Raw genomic sequence first — 15,032 nt, 5'->3', positions numbered from 1 at the left:
ACTCTCCCATTATTCCCAAACCCCAGACTTTGCACTGACACGTGGCTGTCTTTCCAATCCGAAGCGAATGTTCCACTGACCCACGTTTACATACAACATGCCGTGAGTACAGTAAGTCTCCTACATACAAACATTTATGTTGCAAACTTTTAAAGATTTGAACGTCTGTTTGCATGCCCAATCACATAAGTTAGTTCACGTGTCTGGCGCACATCGTCACGCGCGTGCATCCTCTACAAGTGGTTGTGCTTTGGTGTACGTTACTGTACAGTACTGTATAGAGTACGGCATCTTTATTTCAAGCCCAGGATGTCTGGAAGCAAGCGTAAAAGCAGTGGTGATATCGCTGGAACTATACTGTACTTTTCAAGGTATTGTACTGTAAGATTAAAAATGTTCTCTTTATTTTTTATGCTTGTTTTTTATGGATTATTTCTGTGAACAGTATTATAAACCTATTACAGCATAGTACTATATAGCCGATTGTGTTAGTTGGGCACCTAGGTTAACTTTGTTGGACTTAAGAACAAACTGGGGGACTTCCCTGGTGGCACAGTGGTTAAGGATCCGCCTGCCAAAGCAGGGAACACGGGTTTGAGCCCTGGTCCAGGAAGATCCCACATGCCGTGGAGCAACTAAGCCTGGGTCCGCATGCCTAGAGCCCGTGAGTCACAACTACTGAGCCCGTGTGCTGCAACTACAGAAGCCCGTGCGCCTAGAGCCCATGCTCCGCAACAAGAGAAGCCACCACAGTAAGAAGCCTGCACACCGCAAAGGGTAGCCCCCGCTCACCGCAACTAGAGAAAGCTCGCGTGCAGCAACAAAGACCCAACACAGCCAAAAATAAATAAATAAATAAAATTAAAACAAACAAACAAAAAAACAAATTGGACTTACGAACGTGCTCTTGGAATGGAACTTGTTCGTATGTGGGGGACTTACTGTACAGTATGTAAACATGTGAGCGCTGACTCTGTGTCAGGCACTCTTTGCTTCACAAGAGTGCTTCCTCGAATCTTCAGGAAAACAACACAAGGTGGATACCGCTGCCTCCACTTTCTAGCTAAGAACACGGAGGTCAGGGAAGAAAGCAACTTGCCCGTGGATATGGGGCTGGAAAGAGGCTCAGTAATCAACACTGGGGGTGCCTGACTCAGGAGCCGATGCTCTTTCCTCTACACTGATATCTCGTGTTTTAAACACTGAGACCATCATTAAGCACCCTCCTATAACGCCACTTCAGAACCCATTCCTTGGGGAATGGCTGTCAATAGGCAAGGGATTTCTTTCTGGGGTGACGAGAATGTACTGGAATTAGTGGCAATGATTACAGAATTCTGTGAATACACTGAAATCCAGCGAATCGCACATTTTAAACAGTGCATTTTATGGTATGTGAATTACACCTTTTTTTGTTTTTTTGTTTTTAAAGAACCCATTGGTATTGTTATCTCTAGCAGCTCAGCCCAGCCAGAGAGAAAACATGAATAATTTATCACCTCTGATGGTTTCCCATCACACTCAGAAAACATCCGAATGACTTTCAGATGTTCACAGAGGCTGTGGGGCTCCACCCCGACTGCCCACCACTCACCCTCCCGGAGCACATCTGCACGGGGCACCCTACCGCAGACACCTACACCTTCTCACCTCCCCCCACCAACCTCTCCAGAAGAACCGGATAATGATGTCCCTGGAAGTGGCCACGAGGAACCACGGATGGGAGGAACAAGCAGTCCACGTCCTCCCCTCCACAGGAAGCATGATGAGATGGGCTCGGTGTGGCCCGGAGAAGGCAGGCGACTGAGCCCACCTGCCCGCTGGCAGTCAGGTCAAAGACACTGCCTTCCCTTCCCTTCTCATTCCCCCACTCCCCTTCCCAGGCCTTGTGGAATCACCTCTTAAACAGTTGTCTGCACTCACACCCTCGTGTCAGAGTTTTCTCCTGGAGAAACCAACCTCAGACAAGGCTTTCACGGAGGTAGTCACCGCCCGTCTCTCTGACGCCACCTCCCACCACTTGCCTCTCACCCGCCTCTGTCGCTCCCACACTGAACTCTTTTCCCAGCACACGAGGTTGATCCCCCTGCAGGTCCTGTGCACTGGCACTCGGGTCTTCCTGCCGGGAAGCATCTGCTCCTTGCCCAGGCATCCATAGCTTCTTTTCCTTTTGTGGTCACAGCTCAAATGTCCCCCCTAAGAGAGATCTTCCTTGAACTCTAAAATCGACCCCAATGCCCCATCCCATGGCCGGTCACACCCCCCGTCTTTCACTCCAAAGCATCTGTACACAGAGGGAGGTGCTGGAAGCTGTGATTGCCCCTCTGCGTCCAGTCCACCTGCCTCACCCTCTTCTGTGTGCAGGGAGGCTGATCTTTATGGACAACAGGGGGCTCCAGGGACCTCAGGCTACAAATCGGTTTTGGCCACCAGATGTTCTCGCAGGCAGTCGGGGGGTGGGGGGGAAGGGTGTGGGTAGAGTATTGATTCCCGCCATGTGCTCCCTGCCAGGGTCCTTGGTTCACCCTGAACCTGCCCACACCTACATAAATAGTACTTTATGAAATTCTCCTGAATTATTCACTTTGTGCCATCTGTTTTGTGATGTCTGTGTCTTGATGTGTGTGTGTGTGTGTGTGTGTGTGTGTGTGTGTGTGTCCTGTTATACATTCTCTAAAATCATTTTAATCTAGCTCTCCCTATAGGAAAGTAAACCTCATGAGAGGAGACATCCTGCCTGCCTTTTCCATGACTGTATCTGACTGTGTCCTCAGCGCCTAAAACCACGCTCAGCATAAAACAGGTGCCGGTAAATATTTTTTGAATGTATACATTCCATTTATTTGCAAGTATTTTACCAAGGGAAGCCTACGTATTGCTGATGGATCAGGTCACCTACATTTCTTTAAGTAACTTGTTTCGGGTCCCAGGCAACAAGGTTCTCTGAGTTCATGCTTATTTTCCTTAACCCCTTTGGCTGGGGGAGCTGCAACACAGGGTTACAAATGAGTTGTTCTCTGGAATGGATTTAGCTGTCCCCTTCTGTTACAGGTTAATAAAATCTAGGAAATCACTTCTGAACAGCCAGAAGTACATTGTGGGAAAACGAGGAGACAGTTAAGAAACAAGGATTTGAGTTTTCAACATTTATGTTTGCTTTCACTCCTAATAAATATTTAAGTAAAACTGAATTTAACTTAACTTGATGACGATTTAAGTTTAATAGTCATCTGTTTATAGCGGTACTTTCCGCAAATTTTCAATTAAGAATCTTTGGCTCTTAACTAAAATACATTAAAAAAAAAACAACAAACACCTTTCTCCTTCTACTATAAATTTATAACTCCACATTCACTTATGTAATTGTTGTATGAAATCAATTCCAGTTGTATTTCCTTTGTAGAAAAACAGATGGGAAAGGACTCATTTGCATTTGGAATTGACTTGATAAGGTTTACAGAAAAAATGACAAATTGCGATAGGCAGAATAACGCCCCCCGCCCCCCAAATGTCCATGTCCTAACGCCTAGAACACGTGACTCTGTTACTTTACATAGGAAATGGGAATGAAGGTTGCAGATGGAATTAAGCTTGCTAACCAGCCAACTCTAGAACAGAGAGGTTATCTTGGATTCTCCGGCTGGGCTCAGTATAACCACAAAGGACTTGCAAAGTGCAAGAAGGAAGCAGAATAGAGGGGTATTATGTAAGAAGGACGACTCTACCCACTGTTGCTGGCTTTGAAGATGGAGGAAGGGTCACAAGCCAAAGAATGCAGGCGGCCTCTAGAAGCTAGAAAAGGCAAGGAGATAGATTCTCCCCTAGAACTTCCAAAGGAACACAACCATGCTCACACTCAGATTTTAGCCCAGTGAGACCCATGTCAAACTTCTGACCTGCAGAACTGTAAGACAGCTAACTGGTGTTGTCTCAAGCCAAGTCAGTGGTAATGTGTTACTGCAACAACAGAAAACTAATGTAGAAACACAATCACATTCTCCCTTTTAGAGGGGCAGCCATAGCATCTCTCTTCTACATGAGGTATTTTAATTTTTGTGGGAAATTTCAAATCTGCAAACATAACTACAGAGTCATTTGGGTAGACTTTTGGCATTTTTTTTTTTACAAGTCTATAATACATTCCAAGTATTCCCATCAAAATGGGAGGTTCCCTTAAATTAAACCGGGTTAATCTTTCAATTCCCAGCTCTTTTGCAATAAGCAAAGGAGAAAAAAAATATCCAAGTGCCCAACAGTGTGCTGAGTATTACAATAATGTAGATGTGCCGCTCTTGCTTTTCCCACCCAGCACAGTTGGCGCGCCGCAGGACAAGGGGTTAATACCTGTGAAGTACAGAGTCATTTGGGTAGACTTTTGGCATTTTTTTTTTTACAAGTCTATAATACATTCCAAGTATTCCCATCAAAATGGGAGGTTCCCTTAAATTAAACCGGGTTAATCTTTCAATTCCCAGCTCTTTTGCAATAAGCAAAGGAGAAAAAAAATATCCAAGTGCCCAACAGTGTGCTGAGTATTACAATAATGTAGATGTGCCGCTCTTGCTTTTCCCACCCAGCACAGTTGGCGCGCCGCAGGACAAGGGGTTAATACCTGTGAAGAAGATCAGCCCTGGATTGTGAGAGAATTAGCAGCTCCCTAGAGCAGTGCGTTATTTTGAAAGCACATCTTCCTGCTTCTTGCTTTCCTCTTCCATGGTGTGAAGGGAACCTGGGTTTCCTGACACGTTCCAGCTAGTTCAGACGCTCCGAGAGAGCCAAATGACTCAGTCCCTGGACCACTACCAATGTTTTCGGGATTGAATCCCGCTCTTATTTTCTAAGGAACAATGTTTAACTGGCCTCTGTGGCACTGTGTCAACTGACATCACCCTTTAATTGCAGATATGTCATGTCAGACTACCACCAATATTGAGGGAAGCAACCCAAGACGAGTTAAGCAACACGACGGAGGCTGTAAGTGTGTTTTCCATATTCCTGGTCAAGGGGAAGGTATGGGCCACGAGGATGTGTACAGTTCAAGCCCTCTCAAACTGACCGCGAAAATGCTCTAACAGGTCAAATCACATTTATCTATCAAGTACAGAGCAAGCCAGTGTGACAGTCTCTCTGAAGGGTACATTATTCTGCCCTCATGTATTTTAAGTAACTCCCATGAATCAGGTAGTACGTGAAACACACCAAGCTAAGTTCACACCAGAAGCATTATTTCCCCCTGTGATGACTATTGTATATGCAATGAATTATGGGACTCAAAATAAGCTATTGCTTAGGGATTTTGAAAGTTAATATGTGCATAGAAGGTGATGAAATCATGAGCCCAGTGGCCTCTGAATTAGTAAGATCCTGTGAAGGAGATCCCACCCAAACTTGTTTTCAATACCAGATCAGGAGCGGATACAAAGAGAACTGACCTGTGTATGGGTCCTTTATACAACTGTTCATCCACATGTGATCTCACACGTAATCACTGGTTGGCTTCTAGTAAGACACTCAACGTCTCCTTGACACAAAAAACAAGAGCTGCCTTTACAGACTCGAGAAGGTAAAAGCCAGTGATCTCTTTCATACCTGTGAGAACTGAGACTGAGGACTCGCGGGAGGACCCTCACGAAGGCTCTTTAGTACTCCTGGGGAGTGAAGCTGATCCACTGCAGCAGACTTGATGAAGGTCTAGAGAAGAAGCACAATGAAAAAAACGTTCACCATGTTATGCAGGTCTTTGGGTTTTCCTGAAAAGACAATATAGTTCTCTGGGTGATGGTTGCAGGTTTCCCCTTTTGATGGGTACATATGTAGAAGAATACGGGGCAGCAGCCAGCTCTAAGCAGAAAACTAAGATGGGGAAACCAAGAAACCAGAGTTTACAAAAAGGATGACGTGTAACTTGGGCTATGATTAGAATCAGACAGCAAGATGGCAGGCCAGGGATTACCTAGTTAAGAGGGTTCTTCAAGATGTGTACACTATGTGCTGAACTATCAATAATTTCATACAGACTCTTTGCTAGGGGATTTCTTTTCTCAGTCCTATTCTGATGCCCATGTGTGAGCCATGTGAATTTTAAGGGTGCTATGGATTGAATGTCTATGCCCCCTTCCCTCTGCCCCCAAATATCCATATGTTGAAACCTCATCCCTAATGTGATAGTATCTGGTGGTGAGGCCTCTAGGAGGTGATTGGGTCATGAGGGTGGGGACCTCATGGAAGAGATTAGTGCCCTTTTAAAGAAGCCCCCCAGAGAGCTCCTTTGCCCCTTTCTGGTGAAAGCCAAGTAAGCAGGTTCTCATCGGACACCAAATCTGCTGCCTCCTTGATCTTGGACTTCTCACCTCCAGAACTGTAAGAAGTAACTGTTGTTTAGGCCACCCTATCCATGGTACTTTTGTTATAGCAGCCTCAGTGTACTAAGGCAAAGGGCATCGTCTTCTGTCCCTGGAATTTGACTGGAGAGCTCTCTCTGATTGCCTGGATGGCCTGCTCCAGTCAGGCTCTGCTCTGTTAATGAAAGACGAAGGGGGCTAGAAATAGATTAGGCATGGAGGGGGCAGGGACAACTCCCTGAATACAGTTGCAGAAGGAATAAGAGAACAGCAGGGATCACATAAAACATTCGCAACGGCAGCTTTAAAACAGACGAAGTTGGCTGTGTCAACGTCATTCTGTTTTCTGCTCACCACCTGGAGTAGGTACCTTCCTCATAGGTGACACACTGACTAGGTACCTTGGACATCACATGCCAGGGAGCTTGCCATTCTCTGTCTCCACAGATAAATCACGGTCCTTTCATTGTAATAACACTCAGTTCCTGGCAAAGTACCAGGCACTTTCCATGTATTATTTCATGACGACTTCTCTGTCATGTTCTTTAAAAGAAGTCCCCCAAAAGTCCAAGGAATTTGGCCAACAACGTCTTGGATGTCCTGACGTTGTCTCTGTCTGCAAACGTACTGGATTAAGGCTAACGTGTATATTGTTTAAGCTAAGGGTGGATTTGAAAAAGAGCTGGATATTCTAATGCTTGTGTTCAATACTTTGCCACTTAAGCTGACTGCAGATTCTCAGGCCAAAAGTAGATATCAAGGTTGACAGAACGCTCTCCACACAGTTCAAGTAAACTGGTGAAAAGAGAAATAATCATAATCCTTCCCAATTCGGTTGCGTTTAGTTTCATATAATCTTACTATCTCCCTTAAGCTTAGGCACGTTGCAGAGGGTTTTCAAAGTGTGGTCCTTGTGGAACTTACCAGGTCAAGGCCTTTGTGAGGTGAGGCTTCACGAATCTAAACTGCTAGCAACACCCCCAGGAACACCCACTCGCAGGACAGTTTTAAAACCACTGTCTTAAACTTGGGCATCCAGGGTCGCTCCCTCCCCACTCCCTCCCTTTGTTTCTCCTTCTCTCTCTCCTGTTCTCTTCCCGTCCCATGATTGTCGATTCTTTCGTGCTTTCATCTCTTCTTCTTTTCTCCCATATTTTTCTGCCAAAGTTTACTTTTGTCCACGTGCCAGTGAGAATGGAGATACGGACAATTAAATCAAATGCAGGTAGGTAAGTAGGTAGGTTTAATTAAACGAAGAAAAAAGAAAGAATTCTTCAGACTTTTTCTCACGGAGAATAAGACACTTCTTTAGAAAACTTCCTTGGCAAGTAGGGGGGGATACAAGCTGAGGACCTCAGGGACCTGATTTGAACAGCAACGCTCTGCAGGGGGCAGAGAGAGGAATGTGTTTATTGCTTCTCAGCAGAGAAGGGGAGATAAGGGAGGATGAGGGGCAGGGAGGAGGAAGAGAACCAGTAAGATGGGGGGAGGGAGCTCACAAACCACAATGTGGCCACTCCCAGCACTTGCCCCAAGTGTAAATAAAATATACCCAAGTGCTCACGGAATCCATGCTAGTGGAGTTTTTCAGTCAACAATGAAAGCTGAATTCTGCATCTAGGTTGATCCCTGAGAGAACCAGAGAATCTAGGAAACCACGGAGGAGCACAAGGCAATGCACCCCAGGAACTCGGACACTTCTGGAAATCTTCGGGAGGGCTTGAGATTGCCGGGCACAAGCCATGAACTTGGAGTCTGAACTGAGTTTAAAGGTCTCTTAGGAAGACAGTAACCGTGTGAGTTATCAGATCAGGTCACTTTTGAGAGTTAAAGGGAGCACCTGAAAGATGTAGGGACAGGAGGCATATACCAGGGAAATGATCACCCCACCTAAAGAGGATGCCGATATCTTGAATTCATGGCAAAGAGAGGACACATTGTGGAGCTCGCTCAGAAGGTTTCCCCTAAACTACACTCAGGCTGTTAGGGGGCAGAGGAGAAGGGAAAGAAATGTGACAGCAGCTGGAGGAGAAGCTCAGGAAATGAATTACAGACGCCTTTATGTCTGTGAGAAGATCAATTCCGGTGACCTTAGGTAACAGATGATGGTAGATTCAGTTTTATAGTAGATTCAGATAAATAACCAACACTGGTAAAAGAAATTTAAAAAAGAAATAAAGGAAAGAAGGCAGGCAGGAGAAAAGATGGAAGGGAGGAAGGGAGAGCAGGAGGGAGGGAGAGAGGGAGGGAGGAACGGGGAGAGGGAGGGAGGGAGGGAGAAAGTTAGTTTGAAGCTGTCTGTTCCACTAAGCGGCCTTTCTTAACGACTGATGGTAGAATTCAAAACACTGCCTTGAGCGATGCTTCACCGAACCTAGGGGTGGTTGACAAACAACGCCTGACTGCATGGCAGGCAACGTGGTGTCATGGAAAGCCTGCGCCCTGAAATCACAGAGACCTGCCCTGCAATCCCAGGGAAGCAAGATGAGGGCAAACCAGACTTGGCTGCACGGAAAAAGAGTCTCTCAGGGAGAGCTACGGTTTCCAATAATACCCTCTCCCTTTGTTTTCTATGACACATCCATTAAAAAATCCAAAAAACCAAAACCAACTGTCTATTTACACCGTTACTGCATCTTGTAAAGATAATTGACAATATCAAAAATGTCCAAGACGTCCTTGGGATGGCTTGCCTTCCACTGTAAGTGACATGGCACGTATAGATCTCAGTGTGCGGGCTGCAGTAGTTCCCAAGAAGTAGACAGTTATCGCCAAAGTGGCTGAAACTGAATCATGGCTTGTCCTTGTTGGTATCAGTGTGTTTCTGGTAAAGGGTATGAAACAGAAGACGACGGCTTAGTGCGTGTTCATCTTGTCTTGAGGGAGTCCCTGTGAAAACAGAACCTGGGCGAAGGCCACCCTAGGCCATTATGCTGATAACCTATGAAACACCTCTTGACTATTCAATGGCTCAGGCTTGGGGAATTGTCTGGTTGTCGGACAATTGCATCCTGATCACCTGTCTGGTGTCATGTGCGTGGGGGGTGGAAGGATAGGGATGAAGATGTGTACTCTTGAAGAGAATGGAGATCCCCATCGTCCACCACCTGGGATGCGGTCAACACTAGGGCAGAGTTGGAAGGCTGGTCTTAAGCCTGGGTACATGGCAGGCGCTTTCTTTCCTCTGGGTCCCACGGGTAGTCAGGCATGGACCCTGGGACTGAGCCACTTGTGAGGTCGTTCCCTGGAGGGAGGAGCTGCCCTCCCGGCAGACAGAGGTGTGGGTGCATAAGGCCAGGCAGCACTGCGGAGGCCCCTGGAGGAAGGGGCTGCGCCTGGGGCTCTAAGTAGTGTCACATCCAATTGCAATTAATCAATTCATTTTTGGTTCCTTTACAGCCAAAACCACAGTCAAATCTTCCCCAACACAAAACAAAGCGAGAGCAAGCAACAGCGACGATGGTAACGGAGGTCTCACTATGCGGAGAGGGGAGGGGGGCAGGACCCCTGAACTTGACCCCAGAGGTCAGCCTAGTGTGTCTTATCAGCATCTGCCTGAGGAGGGTGAGCTGAGCTCTGGGGAAGCATAAGAGAAAGAAGCCTTAGGCGTGGCCAAGGCAGATGCTGGAGGCTTGGGTACCACTCCCTCCTGATACGCTGAAGAAGAGAGGGACCTGGCCTGGGGGCCGGGGGAGGGGTGCAGCCAGCAGGGGAGGCCCACTCGTGTCCACCCAGTGGCTCAGTGACCTCCTGCAGACCTCTAAGTTAGTGAAGCTAAGGCAACAGACACATCACAACAACGACGACGCTATCAAACAAATGATACCGTACCAGTAAGACCGTGACTGCTCTCTTAAAACACCCCTGAAAGTCGAGCTGGTCCTCAAATCTTGAAAGACTATAAAATGCTTCTCCCCCTCCCCTCTGTCATCCTTCCGAGTTGACTGTTCCCTACGAATGAGTCATTCCAGTAGAAATGTTAATGTATCTGACATGTGTCAACATCACCCTGAGAAAAGCTGCTGGATGGTTTTACTGGCACACGTGGCACGAAGCGCTGAAGATGCGTGTGTCTGCCTTGGCCTGACACTAACGCAGCACGTTCAGAGCTAATCACTCGTGGGATCCTGACGTCAGTCCAGTGAAGGAGGCTTGCTCACCACCTACGTTCCTGTCTCTCTTCCTTTTAGCAAAAGGTGTGCTCTTGAGCGAGCTGGCCTTCTTTCTTTCTTAAACCAGAAATTTGTATGGAGACTGTACTGCATGTAGATACTGGCAGGATGAAAATAAAGCACCTGGAATAACATGCAAAATTGGTAGTACAGAGATGACACACAATAACATATGTGAGGGGCTTCCCTGGTGGCGCAGTGGTTGAGAGTCCGCCTGCCGATGATCGTGGCTTTCTGATTTTTCAGTTTGCCCTTATGTAACAAGTACAAAAATGACATATAATGGCTTCGGTCATATGTGGGTACTGCTCATATATTAACTTTCCGTGAGACCCATTCTCTGGGGATGCTGACCCCTGAAAACCGTATTTCCCAGATTCCCCTGGGAACTGGCTTCTGGTTACTTTCGGTCACAAGAGGCACTGGTTGGAGTCTGGAAGCAGGAGATGAAGGGTAGCCAGGGTATTTCCTTCCCTCTCTCTGTGTCACCCTCAGCGTCTCCAGCTAAGCTTGTCTCTCCTTCATGGTTCCAGCCCCACCCAGGAAGCCTCCACCATCCAAGCTGCTGTCACCCAGCTCCGGCTTTTGAGTTTGGATGAGACCACTTCCTTCTTTTGTCTCTCTAGCCCCAAGGGCAGTAGGAGACCCCAGCCGTTGCCCATCTCCGGTTGTCTCCGCAGACCCTGCTTGCCTTTTGGCAACACCTTCATACCCTGTAATACAAGGTCCCATATTGAATTTTTGCCATTGAGCTCCTAGCTCTGACTCTTCTTTCTGACTGGAGTGTGACTGATCCAGAACATTCTGAAGGGTAACGTAAAAGTGGGACTGGAATTTCAGCCTGCTGTTGTCTGACCTGTGCCTTTTCAGTTCGTTTCCTGTCGGTCCAAAGAACATTCTGAAAATCATAGATGTTGTTCCGTTCAAACTTTCAGGGTATGCAGTTTTTAATAGTATTGTTGGCACATGATTCTCCCTATGAACAAAAACCAAATAAGACCCTGAGGGATTACAGTCTGGAGGTTGTGGGTAGTTGAGGAGAAGTTTCCAAGACGATTCTGGACTTGGGTGGGGAGAAGTTTGTCCAAATCAAAAAAGACGGCACATCTTGGTGGAATAATCAGCTTCTCTCTCCGACGGCCATGTGCGCTCCATCCAGCTGAGCTATTTTGTGTCTCCTTTCACAAGACCAGCTCTGTGTCACTCCCGATTCACACGGGAGCTTGGCAAGATGCTTGTCTTACCGGTTCCCTTGTCCCTGAGACTTGTTACTTTTGAGAGAGAAGTTGGTCCCAGTCTGGAGGACTTCGCTAAGGGGAAGGTGAGGCCTGGCTTTTCTGGAACTTCAAGACAAGTTGTACCAAGGGGGAAACGGCTCCCAGGTCCAGGTGTGATCACACCGTGAGCACTGACGCACACAGGTGGTCTGCAGCTCTCGGAGGTGTGGTGAGGTCAAACCAAGGCTCCACGGTGGAGACCTGAGTTTCCCAGGTGCTCACAGGAGCACATCCACAATGAGGCCACCTAAAACTTGGCCAAGAAAATCAGTGATGGGCGTACCTCATAAAACATTTAGGTTTGGGCTCACTTCAATTAAGCCTCTCAGAGCCTCAGGTGTTTGTCCAAAGCTTACCTGAGCCTGAACTCTTGGAACCAAGGGCGTTTGTTGAGACCTGCATGAACATGCTTGCCCACGAAAAGTCTGGTAACAAGAAGCCCTCATCCCCATCTCCACCCCAGTCCAAAAAGATCCCAGCCGACGACTACGAGAAGTAGCTTCCAAACACTTCTAAACTCTGAAAAGTTTGGATTTCACTTTAACCAGAGATGCCAAGTATCTGCTTTTTATTCGGGGGTGGGGTAGGGGGTGAGATCTCAAAAATTACCTTTCTGTCCCAGATGATGTTGTCACATAACATGGAATCAGAATGTCTCCGTTAGACAAATAATCAGTGAAGGGCACCGCACAAAATGTGGTTCTTTCTTTTCTAATCTGGGTTGAAAACTGTGGACTGGATTGAGTTAGATTTGGGGGTCAGTTCAGGCCAAATGGAGGTGGCTTCCTCTCACTTCCTATAGTCGTTAAAAGCCTTTATCTGATATATTTAATGACAACAATAACTGACATTAATGGAACTCGTACTCTACACCGGACTTGTGCTGAGCATTTTATAAGGGATTCTCTCATTTCATCCTCAAGGCTACTCTGTGGGCTGGGTGCTGACTGTCTACACTGCATAGACAAGAGAGAGAAGCTGTGGGAAGTTACATTACTTGTCTGAATTCACCGGTATTAAGTGGCAGGAATTGAACTCGTGTCTCTCCAGGCATAGAGCCCAAGCTCCTAAGCATTTTGCTGGATAAATCTCGACTGAGATGGTTTTCATAAGCAAGAACAAAGCTAACATCTGAATAAATGAAGCTGGTTCTGTTCATAAGAAGATGGGCATGAAACTACTTTGAGAGTGGCAAAGCCTCACAGAGAGGTTAAGGTTTAATTATTACAAAGAAAGAAATTCTATGGTGTGGGAGGAACAGCAGAAAAGGGAGAGTGGGGAAGATACTGATGATGAAATAAAAAGAACCGTATCTTGGAAATGTATCAGTGTAATGATTCTGAATTTGTAAAACTTAAGTATTCAAGGATTGGAGGGGAGGAATATGGAGAAAAGGGGGAAAAGATTAATTTGTGGGGAGGTGTGAAAACAGGGACAGTTCTTTCTTTAATTTAGATTTCCATTAGATCATTTGTGCCTATTAAAAAGACCCTATGAGTTCACAATGAGAACTGGGCAGTCAGGACTATTGTGTGGTTAACCACAGCCCTGCAGACACAGTCTTGGCATGTCAAGGTTCTGTCACTGAACAGTATTTGGAGGGAGCTCAGATTCTACATGGCAAATGTCTGTATTCTTTCGTAAGGCCACACTCTGAGATGTCGCCCTACGAGAAGGAAAACCCTAGACTGGAAGAGGAGGAAGGAAGCAAACTTTGTGCCGTGACTTTAAAAAGGCTACAGGCTCCTCTGCGTGTTCTTAGAAATACGAGTTGTGATGATGGATCTCACACCTGAATGTGGGTAAGAATCACCTGGTGACCCTTTAAGACTGCAGGTTCTTCAGATTCAGTCCTAGACACTGTGACTTAGAAGTCCAGGGAGGCCAGGGAATCTGTACCCCGTACCCCATTTTAACAAACCCTTCAGGTGGTAGGGATGTCAGCGGCCGGCAGACCACAACGGGACAGAGGAATTCACAGCTCAAAGGAGAGGACTTTATGCCCTGATTTTCACGAATGTGGGAACTGGTATTTGTTGTACGTCAGTATTACTGAGTTCATTCTTAGAAAACCAGATTTTCATGTTGGTGCACAATGTGAATTTGGGGAAAGCCATATGCTTAGCTCTATGTGAGACCTTTTCTATATAGTCTCATTTCATACACAGAATAACCTTGTAAGATTAGGACTATTTTTCAGGTAAGGGAACTACAGATTAAGAAGGTTTAAGTATCTTGAGTGAGGTCATACAGCTAAGAAGTGTGGAGTCAGGATTCTAAATCAGTATGTATTTGAGACCTTTTCTGTATACCATGTACCTTCTAAACCTGTCTTCAGGTGAAATTTATGATGCATCTACTGTGATTGGACAATAGTTATTCAGTGGAAAAGGTGGACATTATAAATGGAATGACCAAATTCACAGAGCCAATGCCAGGCTTTAGTGTACACTGGCCTTACCCAGGGAATTTCAGTCCTGAGGGCTGAGTCTTTTCTTAATGGAGTCCCATGGTTCAAAGCATCTGCTCTAGGGTCATCAAAGGAACCTTTCTACTGATGGAGTGCCTCTTACTACCCTTCCCCATGTGGGACTCAGTCAATGGCTACCGCTAATCAGCTGCCACGACAGAGGATAAGCTCAGTACATCCTGTAACCTGGTTTGATTTTGTCATGGTCATGAAAACGGCGGGGGCAGGGGCGAGCATAACCTTCTCTGCAATTCCAACTTTTCTCCTTTATATGTTAATAATATTCCATTGTTATGATTATCGAAAGAGCACATCAACTTTTTCAGTGAATAGTTATTGAATTCTGTCTAAGGCTGTGTGCCAGGGAGGGAAGGGGATTTAGATTCCTGAACAAGACAAAGCCCTGCCCTTGGGAAGCTTATATGCTAGAGGACAGAGCACCAGTGACACACAGAAAATAAACAACTGAATACATAGGATGTCAGTGAACACCGGTGTGGAGAAGAATAACGCAGAGTAAGAAAGATAAGGAAGGGAGAGTGGTCTATATTGTACGTATTAACACATACGAAAGTAGATACTTTTGAAAACTCTGAACACTAGGAAAGCATTATAAAACATCATCCAGAATCCTCCTCCTGATAGATAGAACCACTGCTAACAGTTTGGTCTGTTTTCTTTCGGACCTTTTTCTCTCTTGAGTTGTGATCATATCCTATCAGCTTTCTCGGTGTAACCCGCATTTTTTTACTTAACAGGCCATAATCATTCT

General features: G+C 46.1%; 1 long non-coding RNA gene across 7 annotated transcripts in view; it reads right to left on the bottom strand.

Annotated features, from left to right (window-relative positions):
* LOC117196725 (uncharacterized) overlaps positions 1-15,032 on the bottom strand; it is a 214,527-nt gene that overhangs the window by 113,917 nt on the left and 85,578 nt on the right. For all 7 annotated transcript variants that reach the window (XR_007474457.1, XR_004477053.2, XR_004477052.2 and 4 more), the window contains one exon: positions 5,590-5,691. This is a non-coding gene — a long non-coding RNA (uncharacterized LOC117196725). The remainder of the gene's footprint in view (positions 1-5,589; positions 5,692-15,032) is intronic.

Source organism: Orcinus orca, chromosome 20 (genome assembly GCF_937001465.1).
Source record: "Orcinus orca chromosome 20, mOrcOrc1.1, whole genome shotgun sequence".
Classification (NCBI taxonomy): domain Eukaryota; kingdom Metazoa; phylum Chordata; class Mammalia; order Artiodactyla; family Delphinidae; genus Orcinus; species Orcinus orca.
Note: the sequence above shows the minus strand (reverse complement) of the source record. Positions and strands in the feature narration are given on the sequence as shown.